The 12,382-nt window shown below is 39.7% G+C and overlaps 1 protein-coding gene across 4 annotated transcripts in view; it reads right to left on the bottom strand.

The window, feature by feature from the left end:
• c9h7orf50 (chromosome 9 C7orf50 homolog) overlaps positions 1 to 12,382 on the bottom strand; it is a 167,221-nt gene that overhangs the window by 82,130 nt on the left and 72,709 nt on the right. The window lies entirely within an intron of this gene.

Raw genomic sequence — 12,382 nt, 5'->3', positions numbered from 1 at the left:
AATGGGCCTCCCTGAGAGGGTTTGTTTACTGTTATATATTCATATTTTCTATGATATCAGCACAACGTTGTTCGTTTGTTGAGTATTCTGTCTATACTGTGCTTTTTATGAGTGCTGTTAAAGAACATAACCTTAAAATTGAATATGGCTAGAAATGCCATATTTTATATACTAACTTACTGCAGAAGCCTAGAGGTTTAGCATCTCTATAGAAGTAATGATCCAGGACTTTAAAGGGGTGGATCACCTTTAAGTTACCTTTTAGCATGTTATAGAATAGCGAATTCTTAGCAACTTTTCAATTGGTCTTACTTTTTTTTTTTTTTATCTCTTATAGTTTTTGACTCTTTCCATCTTTCAAATGGGGGTCACTGACCCCAGTAGCCAAAAATTATTTTTCTGTAAAGCTACAATATAATGGTTACTTCTACGTTTTAACTTTGGTCACAGGGGGTCACCATACTGGATTGAGTGTCAGTGATACTCATATGCTCAGTGTGCTGTGAGCAGCTGTTGGGAGTCTGAGCTTAGGGATTGTTGCAAAATATCAAGTAGAAAATTAGGTTAGCCTGTCATGGAAGCTGATGCTACAGGGCTAATTATTCAATTCGATGATAATGGCACTGGTTTCACAGCTGATATTTACCACATATAAATTCTATATATACAGTATATTGTTGGTCCCTAAGCTCTGGTAAGTGACAGCAGCACAGAGCATGTGCAGGGAATCAGCAGAAAAAAGATGGGAGGTTACTGGAGCATCTTTGGAGGCGCAGATCTTCCCTTGGTTGCCTTGGCTGTACAGAAGCCCAAAATCTAATATGCACCATTGCATCTACTTGTTAAGCTTTAGTTATCATTCAAAATTGGCATGCCATGCTGTATGGTCTGCACGATGATATGATGTAGCATTTTTAACTACTATAAAGTCTGATCTTGCTGGAAATAGCACAATCAGCAGTCTGTATCTGGAACCAAAATCCCACGTAAGAGTGGCTGTGGTCCAGCACCTTGATACACAGACCCTACACATGTCTACATTTTATCAGGCTTCAACTCCAGTACCAAAATATAAGCCACAAATGGTACCCACCCAAACTCCCACGCTAAACCCTGGATCCCTGTCCCTAAATATAAACCACAGTAAACCAGAGCTACATTCAAGTCTCATTTCTTAATCCCAGCCACAAAGAGGGGAAATGGTCAGGAATAAACAAAGATGTAGTATTTGCTTTGTCCACACAGTGGTTTCATATTCACACATAAGTCTGTGGAAAGACCACCCTGACGGTACAGTCACAAATGGCTTGTTAATAGCTTTCGTCCTACCCAAACACAACACTGCACTCACAGTTATATCTGTTGCCCAAAGCACCAAACCCTGACTGTTTAAAAGATGCCAAGAATAAGAAACATAAATGTTATTTATTTGCAAATGTATTAAGGGCTGATTTTGTGACTCTTGAATAGTGGGTCATTTTACATTGATTGCCTACAGAGATTATAACTTAATGAACTAATGGGCTGTCTTGAAATAAATTAAGAGGGTCAGCAAACCTGCCTAATAGAGTTACAATCCACACACCCCACTCCCCCAACCCGCAAATCAGGTACACATAATTATCATTGTGTAAAAGCGCTATTAGAACTATATAGCTGGCTGTAGGGAATGCCAAGAAATACAGTAAATACACAAGGCGAATAGGGCCCTGCAGTAATATAACAAACAGCTTTAAGGTGGTGCCTGCCATCTCCGCTGCTCTGCTTTTCAAAACAAAAAACAGCAAATGGGCCAATTTAAGGGGTCCCCAGGGGTGCAATTTGAGAGCGGGCAGTTATTATTCTGGCTGAAAGTCTCCTTTAAAATTGTGTATTGCGCAGTTAAAGGTTGCAAAGGAATTATGAACATTATTACATTACAAAATATAAAATATCGGGAATTTTTAACCCATTTATCCAAAGTGTTTTTACTTCACTGCAAGCCAGTTGATATCTGTATAATCTATTAAATAAGTCCTCACAGCAATCACTTCACATTCATTTTGGCAGTTAATTTGCTTAAGTTTATGGAACTGGAAAATATTCAACTATAAAATGAATTTGTTCTCTCTTGAGAAGGAGTGCTTCCAAAGAGGTGTGTGTGTAATGGCTCATTTCAGACAAATATCTGGAGATTCCTCTACCCTAAGGAATGTACAGAGAGGAAAGGGGGAAAATAGCAGTTAATATTAGACTGCAAGTTTCCAGCATTTGAAGAAAAATAAAATTAGAATGTTCTCTTCCAGAGGACGTTCTATTGCAGAAGAGTTTGTAAAAAATAAACCTACAAGTTCTGCATTATTCTCACTATACTGAGAATTATCCTCACCATTTTGGAGAGTCATTTCCAGCACAGAATTGCATAGGTAGCACCATAATACTTTCAGCGGCCACATCAGGTTCCCTTACACAAGAAAAAAAAACAAGTGCACCACATTGTATATACAGTGGTGTGAAAAACTATTTGCCCCCTTCCTGATTTCTTATTCTTTTGCATGTTTGTCACACAAAATGTTTCTGATCATCAAACACATTTAACTATTAGTCAAAGATAACACAAGTAAACACAAAATGCAGTTTTTAAATGAGGGTTTTTATTATTTAGGGAGAAAAAAATCCAAACCTACATGGCCCTGTGTGAAAAAGTAATTGCCCCTAAACCTAATAACTGGTTGGGCCACCCTTAGCAGCAATAACTGCAATCAAGCCTTTGCGATAACTTGCAACGAGTCTTTTACAGCGCTCTGGAGGAATTTTGGCCCACTCATCTTTGCAGAATTGTTGTAATTCAGCTTTATTTGAGGGTTTTCTAGCATGAACCGCCTTTTTAAGGTCATGCCACCACATCTCAATAGGATTCAGGTCAGGACTTTGACTAGGCCACTCCAAAGTCTTCATTTTGTTTTTCTTCAGCCATTCAGAGGTGGATTTGCTGGTGTGTTTTGGGTCATTGTCCTGCTGCAGCACCCGAGATCGCTTCAGCTTGAGTTGACGAACAGATGGCCGGACATTCTCCTTAAGGATTTTTTGGTAGACAGTAGAATTCATGGTTCCATCTATCACAGCAAGCCTTCCAGGTCCTGAAGCAGCAAAACAACCCCAGACCATCACACTACCGCCACCATATTTTACTGTTGGTATGATGTTCTTTTTCTGAAATGCTGTGTTACTTTTACGCCAGATGTAACGGGACACGCACCTTCCAAAAAGTTCAACTTTTGTCTCGTCAGTCCACAAGGTATTTTCCCAAAAGTCTTGGCAATCATTGAGATGTTTTTTAGCAAAATTGAGACGAGCCATAATGTTCTTTTTGCTTAAAAGTGGTTTGCGCCTTGGAAATCTGCCATGCAGGCCGTTTTTGCCCAGTCTCTTTCTTATGGTGGAGTCGTGAACACTGACCTTAATTGAGGCAAGTGAGGCCTGCAGTTCTTTAGATGTTGTCCTGGGGTCTTTTGTGGCCTCTCGGATGAGTTGTCTCTGCGCTCTTGGGGTAATTTTGGTCGGCCGGCCACTCCTGGGAAGGTTCACCACTGTTCCATGTTTTTGCCATTTGTGGATAATGGCTCTCACTGTGGTTCGCTGGAGTCCCAAAGCTTTAGAAATGGCTTTTTAACCTTTACCAGACTGATAGATCTCAATTACTTTTGTTCTCATTTGTTCCTCAATTTCTTTGGATCTTGGCATGATGTCTAGCTTTTGAGGTGCTTTTGGTCTACTTCTCTGTGTCAGGTAGCTCCTATTTAAGTGATTTCTTGATTGAAACAGGTGTGGCAGTAATCAGGCCTGGGGGTGACTACAGAAATTGATATTGAAATTGAAAATTGAAATTGATAAACCCCAGTTAAGTTATTTTTTAACAAGGGGGGCAATCACTTTTTCACACAGGGCCATGTAGATTTGGAGTTTTTTTTCTCCCTTAATAACGTAAACCTTCATTTAAAAACTGCATTTTGTGTTCAATTATGTTATCTTTGACTAACAGTTAACGGTTTTTGATGAGCAGAAACATTTAAGTGTGACAAACATGCAAAAGAATAAGAAATCAGTAAGGGGGCAAATAGTTTTTCACACCACTGTATGTATATTTTTATTAATGTAGTGCTGCTTACATACACAGGGCTGTACAGCAGATATAACAATGATATCTGTTTAAAACAAGTGTACCACATTGTATGTATGTATATTTTTATTAATGTAGTGCTACTTACATACACAGGGCTGTACAGCGGATATAACAATGAAATCTGCTTCTTGCTGTAAGTGCTCTGGCACCGTGACAGCCCGTGTGCACATACACAGAGTGGATTTCAGTTAGCGATGCACCAAATCCACTATTTTGGGGTACAGCTGAACCCCGAATCCTTTGTGAAGAATTTGCCCAAATACCAAACTGAATCTGAATGCATATGCAAATCAGAATAAGAAAGTATCCGCTATGCGCGTGGCGAGACATGTTCAATTTATATGTTTATGTGACAAAAAGTCAAGTGATTTTAAGCCGATTCTGCTGAAAAAGGCAGAATCTTGGCCAAATTCTGTACCGAATCCTGGATTTGGTGCATCCCTAATTTCAATGACGAAAAGCAAAAGTAAGCATTTCGGCACTGATATATGCTAGGATTGTTTTGCCTCCAATGAGGATTAATTTATATCTTAGTTGTGATCAAGTACAAGGTACTGTTTTATAATTACAGAGAAAAAGGAAATTTTAAAAAAATTAGTTATTTTCTTATAACTGAATCTATGGAAAATGGCCTTCCCGTAATTTGGAACTTTCTGTATAATGGGTTGTCAGATAACGGTTCCCATACCTGTACTTCCAACTATGAAATCTTGTTATTTGCTATGTTACTTTCTAATTGCCTCACTCTGATCTCTCTGTCCCTACATGTTCTATATATAATTCACTTCGAAGCATGTTGGAGTAACACTGATGAAAGTGCGTCAGAAACTCAAATCCCTAAATATCAGGCTAAAGCCCAAGAGACACATACAATATTACCCAAACATGACCTTGTGCTTTATGAGGCAGACAGAGTGAACCCAGCCCTCTCTGCCACAGGAACTTCTGGCTAGGGCCTAAATGTTTTCATGCTTAGAAGGGCTATTATAAGATACTGCAGCGATTAATAGGCTGAAACCTTTATATAAAGTCTAAACTAAATATATGAAGCCTTCTGTTGAACTAGAGCTCACAGTATGCTCAGACGTAGGCTGAATTCCTTTTTAGCAATCCATGAAAGCAATCAGCAGGTAGCATTCTTTACTGGTCTACTTGGGTTACTAGACATGGTGCTACTGTACATCTATTATTACATTATACATACAGTTAAAGTGGTTGTTAACCTTTAAAATAGCTTTTAGTATGGCACAGACAGCGATATTCTAAAACAATTCACAATCGGTTTATATTTTACATAGTTTTTAGTTGTTGGAATTTTAACAACTGGTTGCTATGGCTTGTTTACCTTAGCCACCAGGCAATGGTTTGAATAAGAGACTGACATATGAATAGGATAGGGAATGAATAGATAGATAAGGGAAAAAAAAGTAACAATAATAAAATTGTAAGCTCAGAAGCAAATTTTTTTTTGTCTGCTGGTGTCAGCGTCATTCGAAAGCTGAAAAAATGTAGGAAAGGAAGGCAAATAAATCAAAAACTATTAAAAAAAATAAATAATGAAGACCAGTTGCAAAGTTGCTATGAATAGGGCATACTTTAACATGCTAAAAGTTACCATATATACTCGAGTATAAGCCGATCCGAACATAAGCCGAGGTACCTAATTTTACCTAAGAAACCTGGAAAAACGCATTGACTCGAGTATAAGCCTAGGGTGGGAAATGCAGCCGCTACTGCTAAGTTTCAATAATCAAATTATTTAATAAAAAGACACTCACAAGTGCTTACATGACTACCATATTAATAAACACAAGGTGTGGGCTGGAAAATGAGGTGCCTTTTGTGCTGACTTTCAAGGTATTCTGTTTGACATTTAATACCAAATTCAAAATGTAGGTTTATTTGGTATTGATCAGGAGTGGCCTTTGGACTGTAACATTTGTGCAGCCATAAGACACCCATGTTGAAACAGGTCCCAAACTGACCATTTACCTTTTCTATACAGACTCAAAACACACATAATTTATTTCAGCTCACACATTGGGACTGTGTGTACTGTTCTAGTGTGTGATCTGAAAGAGATTGTGCAATCTGTGTACACAAGCACAATCAAATGTAATACTTAATTAACTCTGGAGAGTTACTTTTAAAAGGTCTATTGAGGAGGAATTATGACTGGAAGAGGTTCTGAGCCAAATACAATTTGAACAAAAGCAGTATCTTAATTAATGTGCCTGTCCTGAAACAAACAACATTGCTGCACATATTATTACTAAAACACATATACAGGTAGATGCTTAAAAGTATGAGGAAGACAGTTACATAAAGTGGTTATAATGCAGGGTTGTAGAAAATGGACAAAGTAGAGTGGGCAGCTCTTCAACAATGCAAGGAAATGTAGCATGAAAAGCACATAAAAGCATGAGAACGTTGGTTCAATCAGGGGAGGCACTTTCCTGTTATTGTACATAAAAGGGAATCATTCTTGGAACTCACTTCATCTTTGTGTAACTCCCACCACCTGGTACACAAATCAGTTTTAACGGTTCCAGTTTAGACAAATCTTTATCTATAGGGGCTTGACGTACTAGTTTGAAATGTGTCTGAAGAAATGCCAGTCGCGTGGCGCACCACCCCACCCCCCCCCCCCCCCGCGTCGCCCGAGCACGCACGCACGTCGCACGCGCGTGTCGGGGGTGCATGCGGCCCGACTAGTGTGCACAAGTATATACGGGACTGGCGTGCGACAAGTAATCCAGCAGTGCCCCTATTTGACTCGAGTATCTCTTTGTAAGACCCATGTAAAGATGTATTAACTTGTCCATTCCATTCCATTCCTAAGTTTTTTAGGACAAGCACACTCATAATTAATTCAGGCCATATCTCTTGCCACATGTCCCTATTGCATTTTGGTAAAGGGTTTGATAAAAATCCAATCCAGTCTTAAAGGAGAAGGAAAGTCATTTACTGCCAATAGATTTGCCACATTAGTGCCACCTAGAACAAAATATTTATTCTGCAGAAACCATTACCATACACAAGTAAACAGCTTTAGAAGCTTTCTTCATTTGCTTAAGATAGCAGCTGCCATTTTAAGTAGCTTCCTTCCTGCTCCAGCTCTAGCCGTTATAGCTGAGATCACACATTCCTAAGGGAGAGGGAGTTCTTAGGGGGAGCAGGAGAGGGGAGAGAGAAGACAACTGCGCAGACTCTGGCCCCGGGAATTAAGGATGTTTCTGAGAGAAGAAATCAGACACTGGAACATCATGTTTACAAAAAAAGAGACATCCTGTGTTTCTTTTGATAGAGGATAGAGCATTACTGTAAGTGCTTATGGCTGTACGTAATAATAAAAAAAAATATTGCAAGGTGGCTCCAAGGGACAGCAAACCAAGGAGAAATTAATATTTTCAAAGGTTAAAAGTGATCTTAAAATGTCAACAGGCAACAAGAGAGATTGGTCGATTAGATGCATTGAATCTTTTAGATGCATTGAATCTTTCAAAAAGGTTCCTACATTATCTATCATTAATGAACGAAAACGAAAAGAGGATATGCCTTTCCACTGGTGATTCACTTTATTGCTGGTGGGAAGGTGTTTCGGGAACCCACGGTAGCTGAGATTAACCACAGACGACTAATGACCATGACCCTTGGGTACCTGATTATAAAACTATGTTGATCACATCATCTTTGGGGCTGCAACAGATTCTCCTAATAAAATACTTGTCAATAATGCTAAATATATTTTGAAATATTAAGTGCTGCCTTTCCTGGTGACCCAACGAAAATAAAATGATATACCTTGCATGGGAGGGTACACCTCCAGCTACAGTTTTGCAAGGCCCAAAAAGTACACCATATATTTTGTTTATGGTTCACAAAGCAAGATGATTAAAGGAGAAGGAAAGGTAAAAACTAAGAAAGCTTTATCAGAAAGGTCTATGTAAATACAGCCATTAAACACTCACAGAAACGCTGCACTGAGTCCAATGTTGTCTCTGTTTTCCTGTGCCAGAGACAGGCAGCTCTCTCCCCTCTCCTGCTCCCCGCTCCCTCAAGAATGCTAAGAACTCACTCCCCCCCTTAGGAATGTGGATCTGAGCCAATCAGCAGGAAGCTGACTCATAGGGGCACATTTACAAAAGCACGAACGCTCCGAGCGTATTTTCGCCGATTTTTTCGGGCATCCGCAGGACTTTTTCATACGGCGCACGACTTTTTCATACGGCGCACGACTTTTTCGGATGTTTGCACGAAAAAATCAGAAAGGTTTTACCGCTGTTTACAATTGTTCGGTACGAAAATTTCGTGACTTTCGGATCGCCAATACGATATTATCGTGACTAATACGATTTTTTCGTAAGCATTTTCGTGATATTTGCGATCTTACGAAATTTTCGTTTCCAATACGATTTTTTCCCATTCGTGATTCAGATTTGTGGATTAGTAAATGTGCCCCATAGTCTTACTAACTGAACATGTTCACTTGGTCTGGGTGTCTGTGCAGGAGTGAGGCATTATGAGAACTTTCTTTAAACAGCTCAGCATTTTTTCTTCCTGTTTGGCTTCAGATCTTCTGAACAGGTGAAATATGGGGAGACTTAAGGGCACTATTGAGACAACTGAAGGTATGCCTGCAGCTTGAGATTAACTCTTTACTAGCCTTTCCTTCGCCTTTAAGGGCACTATTGAGAGAACTGAAGGTATGCCTGCAGCATGAGATTAACTCTTTATTAGCCTTTCCTTCTCCTTTAAGCCACACAACATCACACTAACTTTGTGCATTGTTAAGTTGGCCACACACGAGCTGATAAAAGCAGCCGAGGGACAAAGTTGCAGGTTATCAGGCCATGTACAGGGCCCTCAGAGGGGCAAACCAACAAATGTCTAACAAAATGTGTATGGGCACCTTTACTCTGGCTAACACAGAAACTACAAGCAGGACATGATTGGAATTCTCATAGGATACCAAGGACAAGATAGTAAACTGATTAAGAACACTGTTGATCAAATCACTAAAAAGGCAATGTCTTGTGAGTTAGTTAGCTCTTAGTAACCTTCTATTGGTCTTCCTTTTGATCCCGGTGGGATGGCATATGCAGCACCGTGATTTCCCGAAATCGGCGAAGTTTCCTCTCAAGGCAACTTCCCCAATTTTGGGAAATCGCAGCGCTGCATATGCCATCCCACCGGTGATTTACATTCAAGCCGGTGGGATGGCATATCGGGGAGATTAGGCGCCGTGACAAGAGAGATTTGTCGCGGGGCGACTAATCTCCTTGTCTGCCACGGCCCTTACAAGACCAAGACCAGGAGTATGCGCAATGCATACGGTTTCTAATAGGTGCATGCACAGAGAATCTGTTTCACAAGCGCACTTGGAGAGCAATGTGGCACTTATTTGAGCCCAGAACCACAGGGAGCAACCTTTGTACTACAGTAAGATCTTTATAGTATTAGGAATAAAAAACTGATTGCCAATAGTAACATAAATCTACGTACAGTTGGAAAATGAAATCCAAGGTTGCATATTCTAGTAAATCAAGTGTATTCATTAAAAGCTTAACAATAAGAGGGCACTGTAGCTCTTGAAAAAGATTTATAATTTGTATATCAGGTACTTATGTGTTTCCTTTTTCCCTAATGACAGAGATAAATACCTTTGATTAGTAACTTGTTCTTAAAGTGAGATTAGCAAGTGGTATTTTCCATACAATGAATGTGGCCATACGTACATCAACAGGTCAAGAAGTTCAATTGGGCAAAACTACCCAACCATCATCATGTGTAAAGGTGGCCATAAACACACCAATATTATCATATGGATAACAAAGTTTTGTACAATAATTGGTGTGTGTATGGTGAGAGACAAGGTGACTGATATCGGTCACCTCGACAATCAAGCAGGACAGAAAATTTTGATTGAGCACGTTGATGTGGTCCCCAAATTGACAGTGCCTGTGTCCACCATTTTAATTTGATTGTTTGACCCTAGGGCCAAATGATCTAATTAGGCTGATATTGCAAACCCATAAGTGGGCATATCGGGAGAAGATCTGCTCGCTTGGCGACCTCGCCAAACAAGCGGATCTTACAGTGGATGGTCACTTTAACTCTAGCAAATAAATGGCAAGCTATTCTACTATATTATGGCATTTTGCCTATTTGGGATAGCAAATCACTAGAACCTATGAAAAGTAATGAATTTTATCTCACTGCATCAAGCAGCACTTCACATTACATTACATTCCTACCTTCCATTCACATTAGTAAATATAAAATAGATGAAGTAGATATAAAATAGATAAAGTAGAAAAATAATTATTTCTGCAAATTATTGGCTAAATTGACAAGTGACAGTTGATATGTGCCTGTATCTGGGTACATTTACAATAGCTGAAGTTCACTCCAAATAGAATTTTGGAAAAGGCATTTTATTACATATTCTTATTATATGTTATGTTATTGCAGGGCCACTGTGAACATATACTCTAAATCATATGTGTCAAACTCAAGGCCCGCAGGCCACATCCGGCCCGGCGTGTAATTTTATCCTGGCCGCGAGATCATTTTATATATTAATTGTTGGGATTAACACGCCAAGAAGAAGTGTTCTGAATAGGGATCCGTACAAGCAGGAAGCGATGCAGTAGTGATGCCGCAGAACAAACGGCGTGAGCTAGCGGCAAAGTAGCGACAGAGAGCTTTTTGCACTATTGCACTTTGGAGGATCATACATATAGTTACATAGTTACATAGTTACATAGGGTTGAAAAAAGACCTGTGTCCATCAAGTTCAACCCATCCAAGTAAACCCAGCACACCTAACCCACACCTACCAATCTATACACTCACATACATAAACTATAAATACAACCACTAGTACTAACTGTAGATATTAGTATCACAATAGCCTTGGATATTCTGATTGATCAAGAACTCATCCAGGCCCCTCTTAAAGGCATTAACAGAATCTGCCATTACCACATCACTAGGAAGGGCATTCCATAACCTCACTGCCCTCACCGTGAAAAACCACCTACGCTGCTTCAAATGGAAACTCCTTTCCTCTAATCTAAAGGGGTGACCTCTGGTGCGTTGATTGTTTTTATGGGAAAAAAGAACATCCCCCAACTGCCTATAATCCCCTCTAATGTACTTGTACAGAGTAATCATGTCCCCTCGCAAGCGCCTCTTTTCCAGAGAAAACAACCCCAACCTCGACAGTCTCACCTCATAGTTTAAATCTTCCATCCCCTTAACCAGTTTAGTTGCACGTCTCTGCACACTCTCCAGCTCATTAATATCCCTCTTAAGGACTGGAGCCCAAAACTGCACTGCATACTCAAGGTGAGGCCTTACCAGGGACCTATAAAGGGGCAAAATTATGTTCTCATCCCTTGAGTCAATGCCCTTTTTTATACAAGACAGCACTTTATTTGCTGTAGTAGCCACAGAATGACACTGCCTGGAATTAGACAACTTGTTATCAACAAAAACCCCTAGATCCTTCTCCATTAAGGATACCCCCAACACACTACCATTCAGTAGATAGTTTGCGTTTATATTATTTCTACCAAAGTGCATAACTTTGCACTTATCAACATTGAACCTCATTTTCCAGTTTGCTGCCCAGTTATCTAATTTTGTCAAATCGCTCTGCAAAGCGGCAGCATCCTGCATGGAACTTATAGTTTTGCACAATTTAGTGTCATCAGCAAAAATAGAAACATTACTCTCTATGCCCACCTCCAGGTCATTAATAAACAAGTTAAACAGCAAAGGACCAAGGACTGACCCCTGCGGTACTCCACCTTTTTTCTAGTAGTCTCCTCTCACTCGGACTCTATTAATATACTTGAGTCTAATATCATTAAGGGATCTATATAACTATGGGCAGTGGTGTATATATATATTACACATATAGACTAACAAAACAGCACACAGGAGTCGTCTCACTGATGAGCACCTGCAGTCCATCCTGAGAATCTCCACAACACAGAACCTCACACCAAACATAAACGAACTTGTTGCCAAAAAAAGATGCCAGGCGTCCAGCTCTGATAAAATGACATAAGAGCAAAGACAACTGAATGATTTGATTTGTTATTGCTGAAAAGCACAAAGTTTTAAAAGTTTAGTTTTAGTGTGTTTATCCTGTTCGGACCTAAAGTGTGTTTTGGATTTTGGCCCCCTGTGCAATTGAGTTTGACACCC

Source organism: Xenopus tropicalis, chromosome 9 (assembly GCF_000004195.4).
Source record: "Xenopus tropicalis strain Nigerian chromosome 9, UCB_Xtro_10.0, whole genome shotgun sequence".
NCBI lineage: Eukaryota > Metazoa > Chordata > Amphibia > Anura > Pipidae > Xenopus > Xenopus tropicalis.
The sequence above is the reverse complement of the archived record's forward strand: the minus strand, read 5'-3'. Positions and strand labels throughout refer to the sequence as shown.